The 22,530-nt window shown below is 39.5% G+C and overlaps 1 protein-coding gene across 3 annotated transcripts in view; it reads right to left on the bottom strand.

Annotated features, from left to right (window-relative positions):
- Positions 1–21,565, bottom strand: part of plxnb2a.1 (plexin b2a, tandem duplicate 1) — a 155,648-nt gene extending 134,083 nt beyond the window's left edge. For 2 of the 3 annotated variants that reach the window (XM_067489965.1, XM_067489967.1), the window contains exon 1: positions 21,049–21,565. The gene's annotated coding sequence lies outside the window, so the exon portion shown is untranslated. Of the gene's footprint in view, positions 1–19,108; positions 19,128–21,048 lie in introns of those variants that run through there. The other variant, XM_067489966.1, reaches the window with a different exon arrangement.
- Between the last annotated feature and the right edge of the window lie 965 nt (positions 21,566–22,530).

The following is a 22,530-nucleotide window of genomic DNA, read 5'->3' as shown; positions in this document are numbered from 1 at the left end:
TGTGATAAACTCTACAATTCGAAGTTGAATATACTAATTCAGACAAGTACCAGAGGATCATCTTGAAAGATTTTTCTTTAAACCATAATATTTGTCAATTACGCTTACATCATGGACTTAAAAAAAATTGTTTTGTAGTTTTTTCTAATGTAACAAACTCATCATGGAGTTTTAAGTCCAAGTACGATAAATTCCTTACTACTGATGATTCAACCCTGCAGATATTAAAATTGTACTATTTTAAAGGAAGTTTTAGATTTTAACTTGACACATAAGAAGAAGAAAAAGTGTGAAAATTGGGACAAAGATTTCTCTGTCCTATTATGATCCCAACGCTGATACAGAATCAGCTTCTTCCTGAGCAGAACAAAATGTATGAAGTTTTTTCCAAAATGTCAAAAGTAAAAAATGAACACTTGTACATTTTTAGACATGTTGTGGCACGAAAGGGACGGCATTTAGAGCCATTTCAGCAGAAACGACTACAGCTTTATTTCCACAAACTGTCAGTTTCAGCCTTTTTGACCTTCTTATTGATCAGAAATCCCACTTTTGAACTGTCAGACCCCTCACAGTGACCCCTTCAGCTTCTCCTCGTATCCGCCTGTCTCACTTTCATCGTGCCTTTGCCCTGTCCTGAAAAGCTTTCTCTCGACAACTCTTCCATCCATGACTGCTCTGATCTGTTTGCCGCAAAGCTTGGCATTAGCAGGAGTTGGGTGCACATCAAGTATTTGATGGAAATGCACGAAGCGCTTGTAGGTCTATCAGAGTTGGTGTCTGGAAAGATAAATCAGACTAGGATTGAATTGATATGGGGGATGGATACCACAATTTCTTTTTGTAATAAATCTGCAAAAGGCCAATCTTTTTCTCCATATGGGGAATTCTGACCACTTTAATACCTAAAAGAAATAAGAAAATTGTGTCAGTTCCTTTAAATGTCAATCTTCAGTTCCTATCACTCAAATGTGCTGCATTCGTGTGACTGCTGCCTCACAAACGTTCACTTTGAGCATAAAAAGTCAAACTTTAACCTCTAAGATGCCCCTTTGGCAGATTCTTTGCAATTGAAAACAAAGAAATCATGACCTCCTTTTCTCAGGAGGTGGAGCTTGTTTGGTAACGTAAGAAATCTGTGCAACCTCATGCTGATACGAGACCCTTTTACCCACAAGCATACGCCAATCAGTGGTGTGCACGTCTGTGTCCTTGAGAAATAACTCAGGAGTGAGCGTGTGGTTGTCTGGTGTTGGCACTGCTGTCCTCCTGTTTGGCAGCTCTCTGTGCCACACACAGTTAATGAGATGCAGCTTTAGCATGTGCCTCCTGTGGAGGCACACACACACACGCTGCTTCCCCATCTACATCCTTCCAGAGGCGTTGATCACTCACACATTACCACTTCAAAACTAACATTCACAGAACCTTGAACTCGGACGATTTGAATGACCTTAAATCCCCGATTGGCTTAGAAAAAAAAAAAAAGGTTGCCTTTCAATTATTTTCTAGCCGATTACCCTTCAAATTTAGCTAAATGTTGATGCTGGATTAAAGTTAAGATTCCAGCTGCTCCATATGTGTTCGAAGGAGTGGGGGGGGGGGAGGCCCATATTTACCCTGTTTTGAGAGTAATTTAACACTAAATTCACATTTTATACAATATATTATATGTATGTCAATGTTATTAGTTTCGAATATGAAGTGCCATTTGCTCTTTAAGTATTCCCCTTTACTGCTGCATACATAAAAAAGGTCTGTGCTTCAAGACCAAATACATCATAACAGGTCCTGGGCAGCTCTATATTAAAAGGAGGCTACAGTTTTATTGAGTAGTATTGCTGTAATACATCTTCCAGACAACAGTGATGGCACTGAGTGCAGTGCTGCTGAACAGCACTCCAGCTGCTGAGTGAGGAAGAAATCCTGATGCCGTTTTTTGATTGTGCTCAACGTGTGTTGCCATTAGAAGATCTTTCTCAGCCCGCGTCGTTCATATTTTCAGGCGAACATGGTGCATTTTCACAATATCCATTTTACATTTGATATGACGATGCAAAGGTTTCTTCAGCTTCCTTTGCCCAAACTCACAAGACACCAGTTGCGGAATATTCCAATTACTTACTCAGATTGTGATATATAATGTTAGGCTAAACAGAAAGTAAGGTACATTTAACACATTAAAACTATTCACCAGCTATAATCATGGAATATAAAGTTTGTTTGTCACCTTTGTTCAACAGTGAGAACATCTTAGACTACTGAAACTCAGCATTACAGCCATCACATTAATCATCAAAATAACACTGGGCAATAGAGTTTAGATGATGCTAACAGTTTCATTTTAGAAAAGAGTTGTGACCATTGTGACTCAATTAAAAACTTTTAAAAAAGGACTTTCAGATGATACAAACATTTTTTTTCCCCCCCACTTTCCCAGATTATGCAAAAAAACCTAAAAACTAATTCTCAAATATGACTAAAAATCAAGTAACGCATGTTAAGACAATGACCTTTTCATCAATTTAACTTTATTTATATAGTGCTAATTTACAAAAGATAAAAATTAACAAGGCACTTTACATAACAAGAGCTAAAAAAGTCCAACAAATACCCCTTAAGCACTGAGTAATGGTGAGAAGGAAAAAAAAACTATTATTTTCACAGAAGTGTGAAAACGGTAGGTTAATACTGCTTTGTTTACAGTACATACGATGTCCCAAGTCTTCCACTGTCTCTTCATTTAAGGCAAGTGCACAATGGGAAGCGCTAAATGCTCGTCAGCTCTAATTTTTGCACTGTGATCAAGCACCACATATCGGTCCAGACAATGTCTGCATGACAACACTAGTTTTTTGATGTTGGCTTAGTGTCTCTGCCAATGGAGGACAAAACTACATTTGTAAAATGCCTCATTCTGTTCAACTAATAGTCCAAACCTTAAAAATATTCCATATATATTTATAATTGGGCAAGACCAAAACACACATTTAAGAAGCAGAACAGCAGAAGCATCAGATTGCACTTTTTTTTTCTTTTTTTTTTGGCTTGAAAGGAATCTTCAACAAACTCAATCAAAAAGATATATGATTTTTTACTTGAGAGTCATCTGATAAATCTAATCACTGGAGCAAGATGAAAAACAACTTTGAAGCAGATTCTGCAAACTGGGGAAGTCCAGTGAACAAATGTCTTACAAGCACACAGTTACCACCACAGTTGCATGCTCAAAGTTTACTCAGTTCAAGCTAACAGAGTGGCATGATGATGCCTGTGCCTCATTAAATCCTGCCGTTTTGCTCTGAATGACCTGTAATCCCTGTTATCCAACCCTGACATGACCAAGACATCCTCACATTCCTCCATAATCACACGTAGCCACGAAATGTAAACACTCAGCCGGCCGCTGTCCGTCTCCATGTGTTTATCTCCTCTCGCAACCACCCCGCTCTCTAATTGACACAACATTAAGCTTGTTCAAGTGCAAGATGCATGCAGAATATTTATCAGTGCAGGCACCTTCAGTTGACCCAGAACAAAACAACCACTATGTTTTTATGGAAATCTATAACCACTAATGCAACATGTTTTGCCAGTGTTTGGGGAGATAGTGTAAAACCTTTTAAAGTGAAAATTTTCTTTACTTCTGAGTCTGACCACCTTTTCTTTATTAGCTGGGAGGGGCAGAAGCATTTTGTCATCCTCTATAAATGAAGGGAAAAATAAAAATAAAAATCACATTAAGAAAATGAAGTGGCAGCAGGAGGAAAAAAGACAAATAATGGAGAGAAAAAAAAAACAGGAAGGGAGAGAGAAAGAAGAGCAAAAAGTGAAAAGGGAAAAGAAAAAACAAAAGATTGGAAAAGGGGATGAAGAGGAGAGGTATGTAAGATTAAAAGGGGTATGAAAAGAACAGGAGTAAGGACGAAGAAAAGGAAAGTCAAGGAGAATAGAGAAGGCAATAAAATGTGAGCAAAGGAGTGAGGAAGAAAAGAAGAGGCAGAGAGGGAAGTTGGGAAGCTGAGAGGGTGTTTTGGCAGCGAGCAGTTTCCATTACTGGCAAAATAAACTGATACCATATGACTAATCACCTCATAACTGGAGCGGGAATTTACTACCACACACACACACACGTTTGTGTGTGCGTGCGTGTATCATTTACATTATTAGAATATGTGACTAATGTAAATTTTATTTATTTATTTATATACAACACCAGTGGGTGGGTCTATCTATATATAGATATAGAAATAGAGATATAGAGATATAGAGACAGAGAGAGATAGATAGATAGTACTACAGCATGTTGTGCTCAAAGTTTATATAAAACCTATGAGAGGCAGAAACGCTGAGATCAGACACACAGGGTAGAAGGATTGGAGAATAGGAAATACCTAGTGATGTGAGGAATCACAAAAACACACAACAGGAAATAACTGTTGGACTCAGAACAGCTTCTGTTGCTAAACAAAACATGTTACAAGAATAGACCAACATCTCTGCAGACTGGATCTATCAGCAACAGATCTCTAATCCATGACTAAGACTAAACTTTTCTGCCTGACTCTTGGAAAGTTGCAGTGTTATAAGAGCACAATGTGGATTTGCAATTAAGTGTGTGCACTTTCAAGCTGGGAGAGGAAACCCAAGTTATGTCCAGTCATTTTTTACAAAAAAGTGAAATTTACTGATAGGTTCTTAATGCCTGATGGAATGGAGGGGAATACATTTCAACAGATAGTAGTACTGCTAAAACAGTTGCAATGCAGTACAATTCTTTAAAAGTTCTCTAAACATCTGCATCTGTGTAAGAACTTCTATAAAAATCAGTACAAATCAAGTGCAATAAGCTTTCTGATTAAAACCAGACAATCCAAACAAACTGGAGTATTTCCGTGATGTGTGTGTTCCTCACACATTGTTGCGAGCAACAAATATAAATAACATCAAAAGTTCTAGAAAACATTGTGCATAGACGCTTTCTTCCCCTGATCTCGTCTCGTCTGCAAGTTAATCCTGTTAGGGTTTTGTGCAACCATTAACTCTGAAATATAAAAAAAAAAAAAGTACCCCTAACCGTTGCCTGAAATTTTCTAGTTTGCGTCCATGTTCCTCATCTGTTTGCTGGAATAGAGATGCAGATGTTGAGCGGATGTTTGTCCAGTCAGAAATACTTAGATCTTATCCAGTGATATACTGCCAAAAGAAATGTGAGACCCATTATTCAACCCACGCACAACATGCTGTAGTACATTATTATATGTGACTAACAGCAATGCATGTGACAAACAACTCTTATAGACGAGAAACAAGCTGCAAACAATGAGAGAGAAAAACATTCTGCACAGAAAAATAAACACTGAGCAAAATATACAGACAACTCACAACCGGGGAATCTAAACTGCTGATGTCGACCCCATCACCACATAAAAGCACATTTGATGCACATTCATGTGTAGACCGAACGAGCAATATGCAGCGTGGTGTAAACTCTGTGGTGTACGTGCTTTCATTTAGAAGTAACAGTGACTCTAAATTGGTACAGCTCTTTCATTCCACGGCTGAGGGGGAAATAAACGGAAACACAACCGACAATTAAAAACAGAAAAACAACACACATGTTCACATTAGCAGGGGTTGCGATAACCAAATGATCCAATAAAATGTCAATATCAATACATTTATGACTTGTATTGAGATTAGATAAACAGTTTTGCCATTATTACATGCACTGAAAGGTCATTTTGCAGAGGACCACCTTTGATTTACTCTGTTCAGCAGTGATCTCTGCATACTTGACGACGTGCTTTCAGAGTGAAGTTGCCCCCTGCTAACTCTGCACTACCTGAGAAAATAAAACAGCATATTTTAGGCATATGTCTTTGGAAAGGAATTAAAAAAAAAAAAAAAAAAAAACAACTGAGTATTCTTAAACACATGATTTACTGCTTTAATATGGTTTGAATCTCTAGCGTTACTTCAAGTCACACACACACAGTAGTACTTAAATAATATACATAAATACTCTAGTGCAGTAACAAAAAAAAAAAACTTTTAGTGTTATGGATGACATTTCCAGAGTCACATAATGCATAGCGCTCTCCTGGTCAAGTGTTTTACTTTAAAAGCCTTTAAGGGAAGTGTAGGAGTTAATACTCCTAAAACCCCTGGAACCTTTTAATGTAAAACATCTGATTGAGATGCTGAGGATGTGCTAAATGTAACCACAAGAAAACAGTTTCCAAAACAAATTATGATCAAATACATAACAACATTGTGGTAAATAAAAGGACAACTTTTATTTATTTATTTTTTTAAATTGTAAAATGTGTTGTTTTTTGATGGATGCATTGTGAACTACTTCGAGAATACTTCTAGAAAGTCCATTCCGGGGGGGGGGATGAGAGAAAACAAGACGGAGGCCAAGAAGAGAGGAGGAATCAAGGAAGGAAGGCACTGAGCCAAATCATGCAGGGTCAACCAGGCAACTGGCCAGCATACAGGAAATGAAGCACACAATCACAGACTCCACAACAATACAAACTAAACTATTTAAACTAAATACTGTATAAAGATATGTACACAAAACCTAGTGGAACTGCTTACTATAAGCAGTGCTGCATGCTGAAATTAAATATATAAACAATGGCACACTCAGTTTCACGTCGCACTGATGCATTTGACGTGAATCAGTAACAGAGGAACAAGATTTCTGCAAGTAATCCGGGTCTGAGGTCAGCATCCAAAACCAAAACCTAAACATGAAGAGTTCAAACAGAACGTCCTAATGACAACAAGTGATGAGAGACATGGCCTGATTAGCTGCGTTAGAAAAAAAGTTCAAGTCAGAGGCATCAAGGTCAAATACGTCTGTGTGTGGGACTTCCTCAGCCTTCCGTCAAAAAGGTCAATATGCAGGCAGGAATAACGGGATCATAATAATATAGCTGATTTATTTATGTTGAAAGGTTTATTTAAACTTCTTTAATGTGTTTATGTCTGTTTGGAGGCAGAAGATCCCAACAACAAACTCTTTCTGCTAAATGTTCCACTGTGAACAGCCAGCAGACCCAAATCAGAAAGAAAACTGAACAAAAATAATGATCCGCGGCTGACAAGAGACATAAGTTAAAAAGAAAATGTAGAGGATGGAGGGTAGTTTTGGGAAAAGGTTGTTAAAAAAAAGTCACACTGTACATCTGAGTAACCAAGTTACTGAAAATCAGTGTTATATGACTTTTCCTCTACCTCTCATGTACTTTGGAAGCATGAGTCACAGGATTTAACTGTGGTGACAAACGTAGCTGCTTCTTGGCTTATTCTTCTTTGTTTTTGCTCATGTATAAGAATCAGGCACACAGGCACGCACGCACACACACACACACACAGCTTCTTTTCACAGCACAAACTCTTGGGATAAAAAAAAAAAAAAAAAAACACAGCAAAAAAACGCATCACTCCATGTAATGATTGTTACTTCCCCTCCTTCTCCTGTCTGCATTCTTTTGTCAAGCACATGCCCTCATGTTAAAAGCTGATTAGAAACCTGGTTACGTCTATACATTGCAGAGAAAACAGGTGCTCTCTGGGATTTCCCTGATTTACTACGGCAATTACAGGAACCAGTTTTCTTGTTTGCATAGCATTTAGAAGAATCAGCTTACTGAAGAAAAATGTCCGTAACCCAGTTACTTAAGTGCATGTAGTCACACTGTGTCCCCAGAATAGTATAAATGTCAACATTGTGTGTGTTCATCCCGTCCCCTCATCCAGCCAAATAGGAGGCACTCGACAAACATTACTGAGACCTTCAACATTGAAGGAACCCTTCTTCTTAGACCATGACTTACGTCAAATTCCCCTTTATTGGGAGTCTGAATCTGCAGAGCAGAGTCTGCAGTGAAGACAAGGTTCAGCTCGGGGCAGATAGGTCATAGGGCCCCAGTATCATTACGTTTACCAAAGTGTTCACATACAAATGGCAGCGTCTTCATATGTACAATAAAGACAAGTACTGTATATAGGCTGATGGAAACAGGCCAAAACAACGTGGGGTATAGAATAGCAATAGAAATAGAATAGAAAATAGAATAGCACAGAAATTAGCTAATTGCTATGATTCTATGATTTTTGTTTTCTGTTTTAAAGCATTTGGGTGTAGCATAATCCTTCACCTCCCTCTTCTTTCAATTTTGTCTTAATTAAGGATCATGCTTAGCCCAGATCCCAAAATTAAACCGTAGTGTCCTGCAGCTCTTTCCCACGAACTCCAAAATTGAAAAACAAAATAAAGTTTTTACATGGGGGGGGGGAAGAACTTGCTGATTGCCACTTATAAATGTGCATGTTTCATCTGTAATCAGCAGTGTGTGTCTGTGTTCACGATTACCATCACTGCATGAACTGTGGCATGTTGATTGCATGATAAAATCCAAAAAACACTGCTTAAAATAAATGGGAGGGTTGTGGCTTAAACAAAACAAAAACTCATATCCTTTCATAGGAATCTGTGCGGAGACAAAGCACTGCATTGTGGAAATCAAAATTAGACATCAAAAAAAAAAAAAAAGGAAACCGTGATAAATGGGTGAGAAATTATGTCGAAATAAGACTGAAATTGAGACTTGAAAATAAAAAGGTAACTTGTTAGAGGAATAGAATAATAGAGGAGTGGGTTGTGGTTTGGGGGGTTCCTGTGGTGGGGATAGGAGGTCAAACTCAAGCCACACATATTGCTCCATGTCCTTAATTATTTGGTAGCTGAGCTGTATTTAAGCACCAGAGCCGGTATGTGTGCAACCACTTACCACCTGTCTTTCCAAAAGTGTTAGCAAAGGAAAAAGACATATCACCTCAGACCACATGTGAACACCCTGCCACCCACACACACAAAAATCAATCACACTCTGTTCTTGTCCCAAGCCACCAGTGCAGATCTTAAAAGGTGTGAATGTGTGTGTGTGTTTTTCTCTCCCACTCACACTCTGTTAGATTGTCATCACATGCACACCTCAACGAACAGCCAGCAGTGTCAATGAGCTGCTATCCCTGCACACAGAGGCTTAGAGGGTGATCGCATTCCCAGACCACATCTGCCATGACGCACATAAACCTGGAGGTACGGCTCCTTCTTCTCCATTTTCAACACACCGCACACATTCCTATGGAAAATAAAGTCCTTCTGAATGTGAAAAGCAAGAGGAAAAGCACAAATTGACAACAGCAGACTTGTAAGGATGTGGCTGTCAAATGTCCCATCAGAAGACCATTTCCTGCTGACAAACTGCAGCCTAATCTAGCCGACACTCTTGAGGTGGAAGCAGCCTTTAGTAGATGACAGGTGGTTTTAATTACAGCCCACACAAGGGCCCACTCACCTCTACATACAGGCAGGCTGTTGACCTTCATGCTTCAATTTTATGTGTAAGAATAGTTCTCCAACAAGCGGATTCAGCAACCCATTTATGAATACAATGCCCGTGTGCAGTCCCAGTACAGTTTTGTTTTTAAACCTTCAGTTACCTTTTCACTAAAATGATGCTTCCATAAAGCCACTGACCAAAAAAAGCACACTTAAAAAAAGCAGGCTGGAAATTCCCACAGCCAAAGATCACATCCACGCTCTAGTCTTTCATCCACTCAGAAATCCCCAGTGAAGAAATGGAAACTGGGAGTCCACATACTGATAGGGTTACCTTACCTGCCTTAAAAAAAAAAAAAAAAAAAAAACATATTGTAATCCATCATCACTCTTGGATACTTCAGATAAAGCAGTTTGTAAATAGCATTCAAGGTTTTCTTACAAGCTACATTGGACTTTATACAGCTGTTTTCACAAGTATCCTAAACTTTATATATATAGCAGTTATAGCTGCCTAAAGGATCAGGCGTCTCAACGTGAAATAAAGAATAAACTGACTAAAATCGAACTCTCCAGCTTCCTTACCTTAAAAGGCCATGTCAAGCAAGTAAAATGTTCCCAACAAACTACTGTTATGGAGACGCACAGGTTAAGCTGAAAAGTATGTGAAGAGCTATAAGGGTTTTGAACTATGAAGCTGCTCAGCAGGGGGGGGAAGACACAGACAGCCAGTGCGCCAGAGTCCAACAGGAAAAACAAACACAGACAGGGAACAATATAGCTAAGGCCTGACCAACTGCAGAGGGGGTAAAACACTGAGATGGTGATGGTAAACCAAATTGTACGGCTCCTATAAACATGAGGGAGGAAGGAATTTTGAAAAAAAAAAAATTGAATTTTTTTTAACTTTTTTTTAATCTATGAAAGGGACATGACTCTATGACAGGGACATCACTCTATAGATAGCAACTTTGGTCCATTACGTTGGTCTTGGCTGACATATCTCAAAAACATAAAATCTGACATTCATGGTCCCCAGAGGGTGAGGTCCCCTGGCTTTTCCTGCATAGCCTCACTACGACTTGGCATTTGTTGGTTTTGAATTAAATAACTACTCTGCGGAATCTCACTACACACATTCATGTTCTCCTCAGGATGACGTTGTAAATGTGCCAACTTATTTGGACTGTGAAAGTAATGCCAATCATGGGACAAACTGTGGAAGGGCAAAGAAACTTTTTTTTGGTCATTTCTACAAAGTATATGAACATTGCAATAAGCTTAATTATTTTGAATAAAAAGGTAAGTGACCTTAAGAAAAACAGTTATAGGTCCAAAGAGCAACTAAAGTGTGGATGGCAGGGCAGCCTTACCTTTATCTGCTTCCCTTATCAGAACAAACAGGAGTTGTTGAGGACGCAACACACAGACAAAAACACGCACAGCAACTGTCTACTGCAAACACAACCTTCAGACACACATGCTCCGCTACTATTGGACAACTACGACCATACAACCAAGTGCACGGGTACATTTGCATGTTATCCCATTTGATTCAGCGTTGGCCCGTAACTGCACAGCCTCAGTGTCCTGTTGAACTCTACGTTATAGGCACCTTAAGGATGACCACCTGTTTTACAGGTTAACTTTTAGCTTATGTTTTGCCCTGGACACGTCTTTCTTGTGTGCTGCTTTTGGATGCAATGCAAAGCAGTGCAGTGATGCAATGCCAATATCAGCAGCAGCAACTCATCTCATAATGCACTTGCTTCCTTTGGCTGAGGGTGGAGAGCTTGGGGGCTGAAGGTTTTTCTAACATTCAGTAGCTGATTACATTAGATGCAGACAGACTGTTGTGACTTAGTGACCTGAAACTTCTGCAACTTTTTAATGTTGAAACATCCCAAATGCAAAAGAACCATCCAAAAAATGCTGTTTGCAATTTTTGAAACATTAAGATCTCTGGCTTTGTTTTCTGGTCAGTGGGTTGGGTTTTGTACTAAACAAGATATTTTGACACATTGCCTTGAACTTGACAAACAGGGGTGGACAGTTGCTGTATGAGCAACATTGGTTGTTTGCACTAGATGTGGCTGTATCACCTCGACCTGAAATGAAATCATTTTGAAAAGTGTCCAAACAGGCTGGAAACACTACATCACCATATCATTGGCATTTAGGTTAACTAGAGTTGAATGTAGCAACATTACATTTTAGTAGCCCTTGTTTCTGGACACCTTGCCAATGTTCTGAACTTAGTCAATTCCCAGTTGGGTTGCACAATATTGGGGGGGAAAAAAAAAAACAACTAAACATTGCAATATTTTTTCTTTTCACGATATATAAAAAAAACTAAAGGAATTGTTGCCACGTGGCTTGAATAGCTTAATTTGGAAAGAACTGGTCAAACCAGAATGACTGGGGAGATGTTTGTAGTTGGAAAAAAAAGTCAACGTGTTCTGTGAACGCCTCACTACAGTAGTAGGATGAGGCAGAGCGTGCACACACACACACTAAAAGTATTTGCCGCTCACATTCACTTTGTGTGTTAATCACACTCACGTTCACTTTCTTTAGTTGAAAGGGGATAAGGTCAATTGATTGAAAAATTGTGTGCGGTTGGTGAGCACAACTTTTTGTAGCACTTCAATGCGCAATACTTGCAAATGATCTCAGCGTACCGAATATATAATCAGGTGAGGGCTCTAATAACTCTTTTAAAGTGATGTTGGAGGGGGAAAATAAAGTAGTTTAATGTATTTGTTAACTCACCAATCTGAAAAATTGTACGTGTGCATTGCAATGAAAATACATCATGCAGCCCTACTCTAGTGTTTTCAAGCTATGTTTGACATTTATTCATCACAACAAGAAACCCCTCTGACACGCTCACATTGAGTTAATAATATCATTTTTGTACATTATTATAAAAATATAAATAGCTGCTTTGTACAATACATGAAATTACCACAAATGCTAAAATGTCACTGCCCAACTAATAAATGGCACTAATGGAAGGTAATGAGTGGTCATTTAGTTTAAACCTGTGGGCCACTGGTAGGATCTTTTAAGATCGAAACCTTTGTTCACCTCCATGGGGAAAGAAGAAACACTCAACCAAACACCAATACGAAAACCAAGTGCATTCATCTCCCTTTATAATGAACCCTCAGTCTCCACTGTAATAAGCTCACACAATAGACTTAAGCACTTACAATAGCAGGTAATTAAAAGCATTGTATGAAATTAAATAGAAACTTTAAATGCTGGCTAGAATCATTACACTGAGGGCCATTGTAGCTCTCCTCCCGCTGTCTTTGCATCTCTTTTCATGTTTTCTATTCTTTATCAAGCTAAAGGCGGCCTTTTATTCATTTAATGATCACTCTGTCTTTCTCGAGAGCAATGCCTCACATCTCCGAACAGACTGATTGACATGACCCTGAATTAACTGAGAGACAGACATAGCCAGCAACACCCGGGTTGCTAAATGGCCGTCCACGCTCCTCAACCTTCAATCGGCAGAGAAATGTCTTGCATCATAAACTAGGGCGTGTGTGTGTGCTTGAGACAGAAAGATACAAAGTGTGTATATGTATCAGCAGTCACGATGATTAAGTTAAAGGCCATCTGGGGTATAATACATGGCGACTGATGGTTTGGCGGCTTGCAGACATTGTGCTCAAGAGATTCATGAAAGTGTGATTCTGACAAAACTGCCTTACAAATTGTTCCATCAACAATGCAATGTTGTCTGACTTGAGGTGATTGGGTTTTTCTTTCTGCCCATCAGACATCCCTCCAAGTTTGTAATGTGGAAGCCAGGGTAATGTGAGTGAGCCTGTGTGTGGACAGAGCACGTTGCTCTATCCTGACTGAAATTTATGTTCTCAGAAACTATAAGGCATTACTGTGTCACTACTTGCTCGGGTTGCAGCAAACACCTATCATTAGCACTACCTTCACAAATTGTCAGCCTAAAGGCCAACAGTGTGGCTATATTTCACTCAAAAGCATTAAAACATCCTTGCAGGACATGCAACAAAAATTATTAAAATGTAATTAATGTGTGCAAATTTTTTAAAGAAGCATCAAGCGATTCACAAAATACACTGAGATGTACTGTGTTTGAAAGCGTGCGTGACCTCACAGTAAACTAATTAGCTGGAAGCGTGGCCCCTGACAATGGGGAGACAACTGACGACAACAGGTCTTTTCGGGTTATTAAGGGACCTACAGAGAGCGGCATTGCGGTGAATTGTTGGTAACCGAGGCCTGCACAGCAGCTAACGTGCAGATTTCCCAAATCTCAAAGAATATTGCCTTACAATATACAGCTTTTAGAAATCACGCTAGCTATAATATAAGACTCAATAACAATTCACCAAGGACATCAAATGCTGACGTTGTGTCAAGGTTTGTGGCGCTCCATAAGCCATCCACATGGTTTGGCCTCCACCGACTGGTTGGATGACTCAAAAACCTTTAGAAGAGAATATCAGTGCACTGCTACCATTGTTGTTCTTTGACATTGGTGTTATGGGAGACTGACCTCACAACAATAAGACAGAAGTGAAGGTGCTTACAATATGTATTTAAAATAGCTATATACTGTACCCCATTTGCTTTATTCAATTTCTTTTTTAAACATGTGACAACAAAACATTTGAAACGCATGAACAGCATTGAAAACCCTAAACATGACTGATGTACCTAAGCCACTACATGGAAACAAGTATAAGAACACAAGGACATGCAGATACAAAGGAGTGGGCTCATACTGAGAAAGCAAAGGCTGACACAGCTAGTTCTTCATTAGCTGATATAAAAAGTCAAGAAGGCAAACAAAAACCAAAAAAAAAAAAAAAAAAAAAGCAGTCTCCCACCATGCTTCACTAATGTTACAGATGGAAATTCAATGTGGTTTGACGCGTTTCTTCTCCAGCTCACAAATGAATTCATCACCAGGCTACTTGTCAAAGTGATCGAGTGACAGAATAATCATTAGTTGCAGCTCCACTGTGAAGTTCACACCCATTCGCAGTAGAGAATGGCACAAGGGCCAAAAGGGGTTCATGACAAGTTCAATGCATAGACTTAATAAATTTCGTTAAGTTTTATTCAGTTTCTTTTAATGTTCAGACTTTTTGAAAATGCAGTGCTGTTTTGCAGACAAATCTGTAAAATCCTTTCACACATTTGAGTTCCCACACTGGAAACATGACAGAATTATTCATTGTGAACTCGAAAAACATGCTTTTGTCGGCCATGATGACCCAAAAGTACAGTTTGTTAAAAGGGAAGATATAGGAGTAGCAGTGACGTAAAAGGATATTCTTTTTCCTAAAGAATAATTCATGTATGGAGACATCTGAAGTACACCCGCCTTCTTATTGGGATAAATGTAAATCTTTCATGTCCTTAGTTTAACCATTGTATGCATGTATGTGTGGGGGCCTGGTGGCTCAATGGTAGAGCATAGGGCTGGGAGGCTGAAAGGTTTGAATCCCACCCCACCAGGTGTGGCCCCACCCAGCCACCAAGGTTGACCCTGGTCCCAGTCCCGAGCCCATTTAAAACGGGAGGGTTGCAGCAGGAAGCGCATCGGCATAAAAACTCTGCTGAATGAACATGCAGAACATGTTCTGCTGTGGTGACCCCTGAAGGGACAAGCCGAAAGCCACCGACTATGTATCTGTGTATGTCTTAAAATATGAGACACGCTGGTAGCAAATACTGAAAATAAAATGTGAAATATCTATTTTCTGTGAAGAAACTAACATTTATAAAGCACTTCCACAAACAACAAGTAGAAAGGAGCACAGGTCAGTAATCAGACACACCTCTTGAGTCACAGGTCTTCACTCTGAGCATCCCTGACAACAGCAGCTTAACGACAACGCCACATTAACAACTGGACAAACAAAACGGCAAAGCTTGCGCACACACACACACACCTCAATTAGCTGCTCCCAATAAACAAGCCAAGACAAGACATGTACAACCAGCATTTTTAGCCCTTCAGGTGATATTTTGAGTTTATAAGACATCTGTTTAGTTATAGCCCTAATTTTTTTGTTTTGTCCTGGTGCATTTTCACACCGGTCTGTCATGCAAATAGAAAAAGGTGCATAATTTGAAATAATGCTATACAGAGAAAAAACATTGATACTATGAAATAAATTATTTAGGTAACCAAACATGCCAATATTTGACAGAGACTGCATGCTAATTCCTGTAGGCTTGCTATTAAAGTACTAACATGCATCTATTCCCCTAAACATTATTTGCAACTTTAATACTGAACAATGGTGATTATATCTCACTCAAGCGAGCGTCTACATTTTTTGTTATTAACCTATGCACAAATACTAGCATCCTTGCCTGAAAACACTTCCAACAGCTCAAAAAGGGTTTTGTATTTCTGGAAAAGTAGCGTTTTTGTATTTTATTTATTTTTTCAAACACACTAACAAGCTGAAAAGCACTAGAAGGTAAAACAGCACAAAGAGGCAACTCTGCTTCTTTAGAGCTGGTACAGTGCGCTGTTGTTTTTCTTCCAACAGGCAGGAAATAAATCTTAAATCAAGATGAAAAAAAAAAAAGGACAGAATTTGGTGGATTGTAAGCTCCACGAGATAACAGCAGCGTTTCTTAAATAACATGTGGTTTTAAAGTTAATGACTTGAGATCTCTTCACCAATCTTTACTGAAATTTCAGTTAGAGTAAAAGGGTCTGCACTAACAATGTAGCTCTTACCTCCCCCACCAAAAAAAAAAAAAAAAAAAAGCTGTACTTGTAAATTCCACAAGATAACAGCAATGTTTTGAGCACACTGGAACACACTCCCATTGGTGGGAAGGGGTGTGTGTTCCCATCTTTCAATAACTAGTAGAACCACCTTTGGCAGAACTACCCTCAAGCAAGTACGGACCACTCTTCCTTACAGAAGTCCTTCATCTCAGCCCTACTCTTAGAACTGCGGCCAAATGAGCCGTTGTATCGACCCTGAACTCACAGGATAAGCCAAAAGGACCAAAAAACACTAATAATACATTAGGGAAATAATTTGTCTTCCGTCAGATAGTTGAACATTTATTAAGTAGAAAATGTGTTCATAGGAAGTCCTTCAGCTGTCTTCCTTAGTCTAATTTCTAAGAAATTAATCTAATTTCTCCCTCTACTTTATTTTGAACCCATCAACCTCCAAGTAAATAGAAGAACTGAAGTGGGAAATCATATTGCTGAGGACAATGGAAAAAAATGCTCAAGAAAAACAAACACATCTGCACAAATCTGTAGTGACAGTGTGTGAACATACTGTACATGTGACGCTACACTCATGCTGTCTGTCTTTGACCTATGACCTCCTTTGCCTTCATTTCTTGTCTCTGCCAAGATAGCAGGCATAATTAAATTACTTCAAGGTTAAGAGTAAAGATACTTATTTTGGTGTTATAGTAGGTTTGGGCTGTGCTTTAAAGCAAACCCAATTTCCAAATAGACTTTGGACATCGGCTGCCATTTGGATTTAAGTACACAGTGCATCAGAGCGCAAAACAAACACTATCTGCAAGAGCTTTGGTGCCAGTTTCTAGACTATGTCATTCTGAATGCTGTAAAATGAGACTGCACTGATCAAACTGCCAAAGAACACCAAAGAGCTTTAAACTGAATTAACAGTCTGAATCAAAAAAAAAAAAAAAAAAAACTTTTATATTTGCTGGATTAACAAAGTGGCTCAACACATGCTGCATAAAGTGTGAGCCAAATGTGCCGCAGTCAGCAGATGGTCAGTAGTGAAAGCTAGATACCCAACTGTCAGAGACAGTTTCATCCCGAACATTGTGTTTTCAAATATATATTATGCAGCCATAAGAAGAGCCGCTGAGAACTTTATACAAAAACAAAATAAAAAAAGTTAAAAATGATCACATTTTAAAGTGGTGAAACTCCAACTAGAGATGGGCTAAATGGTTCACGTCATTGGGATTTAATGTGGATATTATCCAGCATCAACACACATTAAACTGGGGCAATTTTAAGGGAATAATAATGCGTGATATTCAAAGCAATGAGTTACAAACAGAAATTCAGCACAATATAAGTTGTGAAAATAGACTTTAAAAAGTTTTGTAACATCTCTCGCAATGGGGAAATTTTTTATAGTGAGCACTTTTAGGTTTTGATATTTTACGTACTTTTACTTTTGAATACAGGACAGTATTTTCACATTGAAGTGCAGCTGCTTTTATTTTCATGAAGGACACAAATACATCTTCCAGTACTGCTAATCAAATGTGTCAAAGTGTCCATTGCTTTTAAAAAACGGATTGTGCCAGCTTTTCATTAAAACTTTATCGTTGTTCATTTTGATGACAGTAATCCGTAGAGAGATTAAACGTGTGATTTTGCTACACATTTCAAAAAAACGTAAACCCATTACTATCAATTTGCAGCCTCTGAGGTCGCACTCCGCCACAGCTCAACAACGTCACGTTTTTGGTTATAGATTTGGCATATTTGCCCTGTTCTTCCACAGAGGTATAACCTAGAGATTTTACTGTTCATTATCTGAAGGTTTATTGGATTCATGAAATGTGACTCTCGAGCTCTCTTTCATTTCACTCAGTTTGTTGTCGGCCTCAGGGAGAGCTTAACAACACAATTTTCTGTGTAAGGACAAACAGCCGTGTTATTGTCAGAGTAACACAGTTACTCAACCACCCGCCTGCATTCCATTCAAACAGAAACCTGTTTGAGTGAAACGGTTTTGGTCTCCATTAATGTACAGTTTACTGGACAGACAACATGCTCTCTTTCTTTGACAAATTAGAGGCTTAACAACAGGCTAAAAAAAAAAAAAGTCTGACTGGTTTAGTTGAGTAGCGTCACTGGTGGGTGGAGGCAAGTAGTCCTACAGCTCTTCCAGATTTGAAAGAGTTGGATCTTTGCTTATGTAAAATTATAAGTTGACTGGACACTATAGCAGTGTGAAAATGCAGCGAGCTAACAGAGAACATGTTTGCACTAGTTACCTTTAAGTATCTCCACATTTTGTTTTTACCGAATTACTGCCCCGTGGGATTTGGTTCTCAGAATTGTACATCATTTCATTCAAGAACGAGATGGTGAAGAGGTGACAAACTTTCTCAGCGAGCTCGCTAGCTAACTGAAGGGTACTTCAGTTAGCTAGTTATCATTAGGTGAAAGATGGTGCGTTACCGTTAGCTTCCTCCAATTTGGACTGTCCAGTCCCATTCACTAGCGTTACTCCCAATATAATGCACACTTAATGCTTCACGCAAGATTGAGCACTCAACCACTCTTGCGTGGTTGAGTGCTCACTTCCCAGCTGTTGATATATTGTTGTATATTGCTGTTGATATATTGCGTAAGAACTGTGTTTCCAAGATAATACGAAGCTGGTTAGCTTCACTTAGCATTAGCGCAACCGAAAATGGTGGAAAAACTACTGCTGACAGGTTAAGAGATGTCAGTAAATGGCGAATTTCTAATCAACTTTCTACCAAAAATAAGCTTTTGACTTCTCCATAAACTGCTGTTAGTCATCACGACATACATAATAGTGCCCAAAACCAGGCCTATGTTGTCACAGTTGAGAAGTGGCCACAGAATGTGACGGGACTGAACTTTTTAATCTGACACAAACTGTCAAATTTGAAAAAAAATTAACAACTGGACAAAAAAAAATTATAATTTTGCTTACGAAAAAATGTACTTACATACAAAAGAGGACTGAATTATCCATACAGTGCAAAAATAATGATAATTTGAGTTGTAGTGCCCCTTTAGAGACCTTAAGACCAGATCAAAAACTACCAACAACTTACATTTGCAATACTAACCACTTAATTCAAGCCCCGGCTGATTTTCACCCTAGCACTGAAGCACATTTCCTGCCAGTTCTGGTCTGAAAAAGCCTTCAAATAAGGGCAAAGTTCAGTAAAACAACAAATACAAAAAGATAAAGCTATAAAGAGGCTCAGACTCTGCTTCCAAATGTAAGACATGCCACTATGCACCAGGTTTGAAAAATACATTATTAACCTGCAAGACTGTGACTATCATACGAATGCACCCTTTGATTTTTCTCTCCTTCAAAATCATTATTTGTATATTACAAAGTTGTAGGTCAGCCATCTTGCTGGATGTGCTCAAAGAGCATCCAATGAAACCCCTGAAGTCTCCAAGAAATCAGTGTGACCTCCCAAAGCTCCACAGTACACATTCAGGCCAGAACTGATGTAAAACAACCTATTTTTGTCCCCAAGTCCATTACAGTAAGCGCAACATTCAGATTCAGCTTTAAACCATTAGTCCATAACAGAAAAAAATTTTGTATTTTGTGTAAGTGCACACTCAAATATCCCAGAAGTAACAGCAGTAAATTAAACATGACAATGAAGCATTCAGGGAGCCTTGAAACTCCATGCTTGGTGGATTGGAGAATCATATTAGCCATAACATCAACCCACCTGAGTCTGAACAGAGTGGTGCCGCTGTAGCTATAATGGTTTTACGGCTTCAGAGCTCGAGGTGCAGCGTGGAGGCAATACTAATCCATTAACTGACACCATGGGTAATTACCTTCCCATCATGTACAGAAATGCTTTGCAGCAGATGGCTGGTGTGTTTTCAAAGATTCATAGTTCTACACATTACATGGGGGGGTCATCGTTTTAATGACCTTTGGAGGCAAAGATTTGACTAAGTATAATCATTGTCTGGCTGTTGCTGCAGTGGTGTAGGCACTTCTGCTCAATGCTGCCATCAAAAGTGTTTCCACCATAATATGCTAATAATATGGAATATCAGTGATATGTAACTCTTGCTGAGTTACTTCAGAGCAGCTTTTTAAAAAAAATAAAAATCACTTTAATTGTCCAGTATCCTCCTTAGGATTGGTATGGATTTAATGAGGAAGAGGTCTCCCTGCTGGAATATATTGGTGAAGCCATGGCACTTGCTCAGCAGGACCGGCTCCATTAACCGAGGCTCCAGATGTTCAGTGTATCGATTCCTCCCAACACGCACGCGGGCAGCCACGCCAGACTCCGTGTAAAAAAATCCCCAAATTAAACATAACCTTGAGGACTTACAAAGTGTAGCATTCACTTAAAAAGGTATCAACTCCTGTCACAAATCACTTCAGTCCAGCCTGCGTTTTGCTTTAGACACACACGGAACGTTAAACGACACCTTTTTTTGAAAGTTATGTCATTTTAATTTCCTAAGCACATCCGCGCTCCAACTAGTCTGCCACACTAACCGCCACACTCGTGCTCCACCAAATAGTCAGCGTTGTTCGCTGCTCGTTGGATCAACTCTAAATGTTTTTTTCCCGAAAGGACGCTCTGCTCCGAGCACAGCTTGTGTGCCGAATATACAACACGACCATGATTAATGCAAAACCATACAGCACATGCTGAACTGTGTGTGCGCCATTTACCCACAATCAATACATTTGTAAAGTCGAAAGTTTGCTAAGCGGAATCCGGTGTGACGTTCTCTAAATACGCTTAGGGAGAGAAGAGGAGGCGTTACGAAGAAATCGCGAAGATTTTATAAATCTTTAAACTCTCTTACAGCCTTTTTCTGTTTATGGAAAAAAAACTGTTGTTGTAGGAGACACAGCCACGAAAAAAGGCAAAACGCTGCTTACCGCTGGGTTTGCGGCGGATCTTCCTCTCACCGCACAGCCGTGGTTTTCCTTCTATATTCCCCAAAGATAAGAAAAGTTAGAAACTGAAGCTTCTCGTCTGTGTCACGTCTCGTCCAAAAAGTTGCAAAATTTACATCCTGACGTGACGAAAGTGTAGCGGAGTCAAGAAGGTCTGCGTCAGCCGCTGCAGCCACCGCTCAAGTTTACTTCCACAAAATTCCCTCGACAAGCAAAGTGGGTAAACTTGTCCCTCCCCACGCCCAGGAAACCGGTTAACTACATGCCCGGCTCAGGTGTCATTTACGACTAAGTCAACGTGCACGTGCACACACACGCGCATGCATGCATGCACTTTTTAATGGCAGGTGTGTGAGCGTGTTCTCGGGATTTCGTGTGAATACGACGAGCAGCAACGCAGCCGCGGCCTGAGCAGGAGCTGCGCTGGAACCGCGCAGTACGCAACAAAACTGTGGAGTGTCAGGATGAGGGTTTTTCTTCCTCTTCCTCCTCCTCCTCCTTCTCCTTCTCCTCACATTACAAATCCCCCCATCGCCTGTAGCGTCTCACAGTCTCGTGGAATCAGTAGGACTTCACCCACAATTACACCAGAACTATGGCTATTGTCTTTTCAAAATAAAAGCTGCTTTAAAACGGACCGTTTATAGTGTTGGCAAGACAGACAGGTGTTTCTGGCTTTTGCCTCTCTTTAATTATTTGTTAATCATCACTGTGATATTTCCTTAATTTAATAACTTCAAAAGAAAGTAGAGAAGCTGCTGCATCTGTTGCATCATGATTCTCAAGATTCAAGATCCCATGCTGCTCCTAAAACTGCCGCCCGCCACATGAAATGGATGAAAAGTGGAGTGACACCTTCAGTAACGCTCTTTACTATTTGCATGGCAAACCTATAGCATTTGTCCAGGTTGCAGCACCTGAAGAACAGTCCATGTTCATCAGTTTCAAACATCTTACGGTGTTTTGTGGCTGAAAGCAAAGAGTGGCAAAAAGGGCAAAAGGAACAAAAGAAATGTTTATAACAATCCACTGGCACTTGGGGATAAGTTGGCTAAGGTGGAAGGTATAGTACCGGCATCCTCAGTGGTTTCTAGCTCTTCTTTTGGGATCCAAAGATGACCCCAGTTTATTAGAGTATAGTACAGTCATACTCAAGGTATCAACATAAACCATTGGATTTTCCATGTGTTGTGAATGGACAGTACAAAAAGGGGACTGAGAAACACTGTGATGACCCTCCCACTGTCACGGAGGGGCCCCTGTTTGGCAGGACTGGCTGATGTGAGAAGGTTGTCAGCAGGTACCATTCACTTGGGCCTTCCTGGCTATGAAAACAAATTTGTTCATGTGCTCCCTCCCTTCCTGCTGCTGGCATCCATGTGGCCGTCTTTCTTTTTCTTTGTAGTTTATTTAATGGAAAGTTTTGTGTGGAATCCATTTTGTCATATTTCCTGAGCCAGTTTG

Source organism: Channa argus, chromosome 21, assembly GCF_033026475.1.
Source record: "Channa argus isolate prfri chromosome 21, Channa argus male v1.0, whole genome shotgun sequence".
In the NCBI taxonomy this organism is placed as follows: Eukaryota; Metazoa; Chordata; class Actinopteri; order Anabantiformes; family Channidae; genus Channa; species Channa argus.
This window is presented reverse-complemented; position numbering and strand designations above follow the sequence as displayed.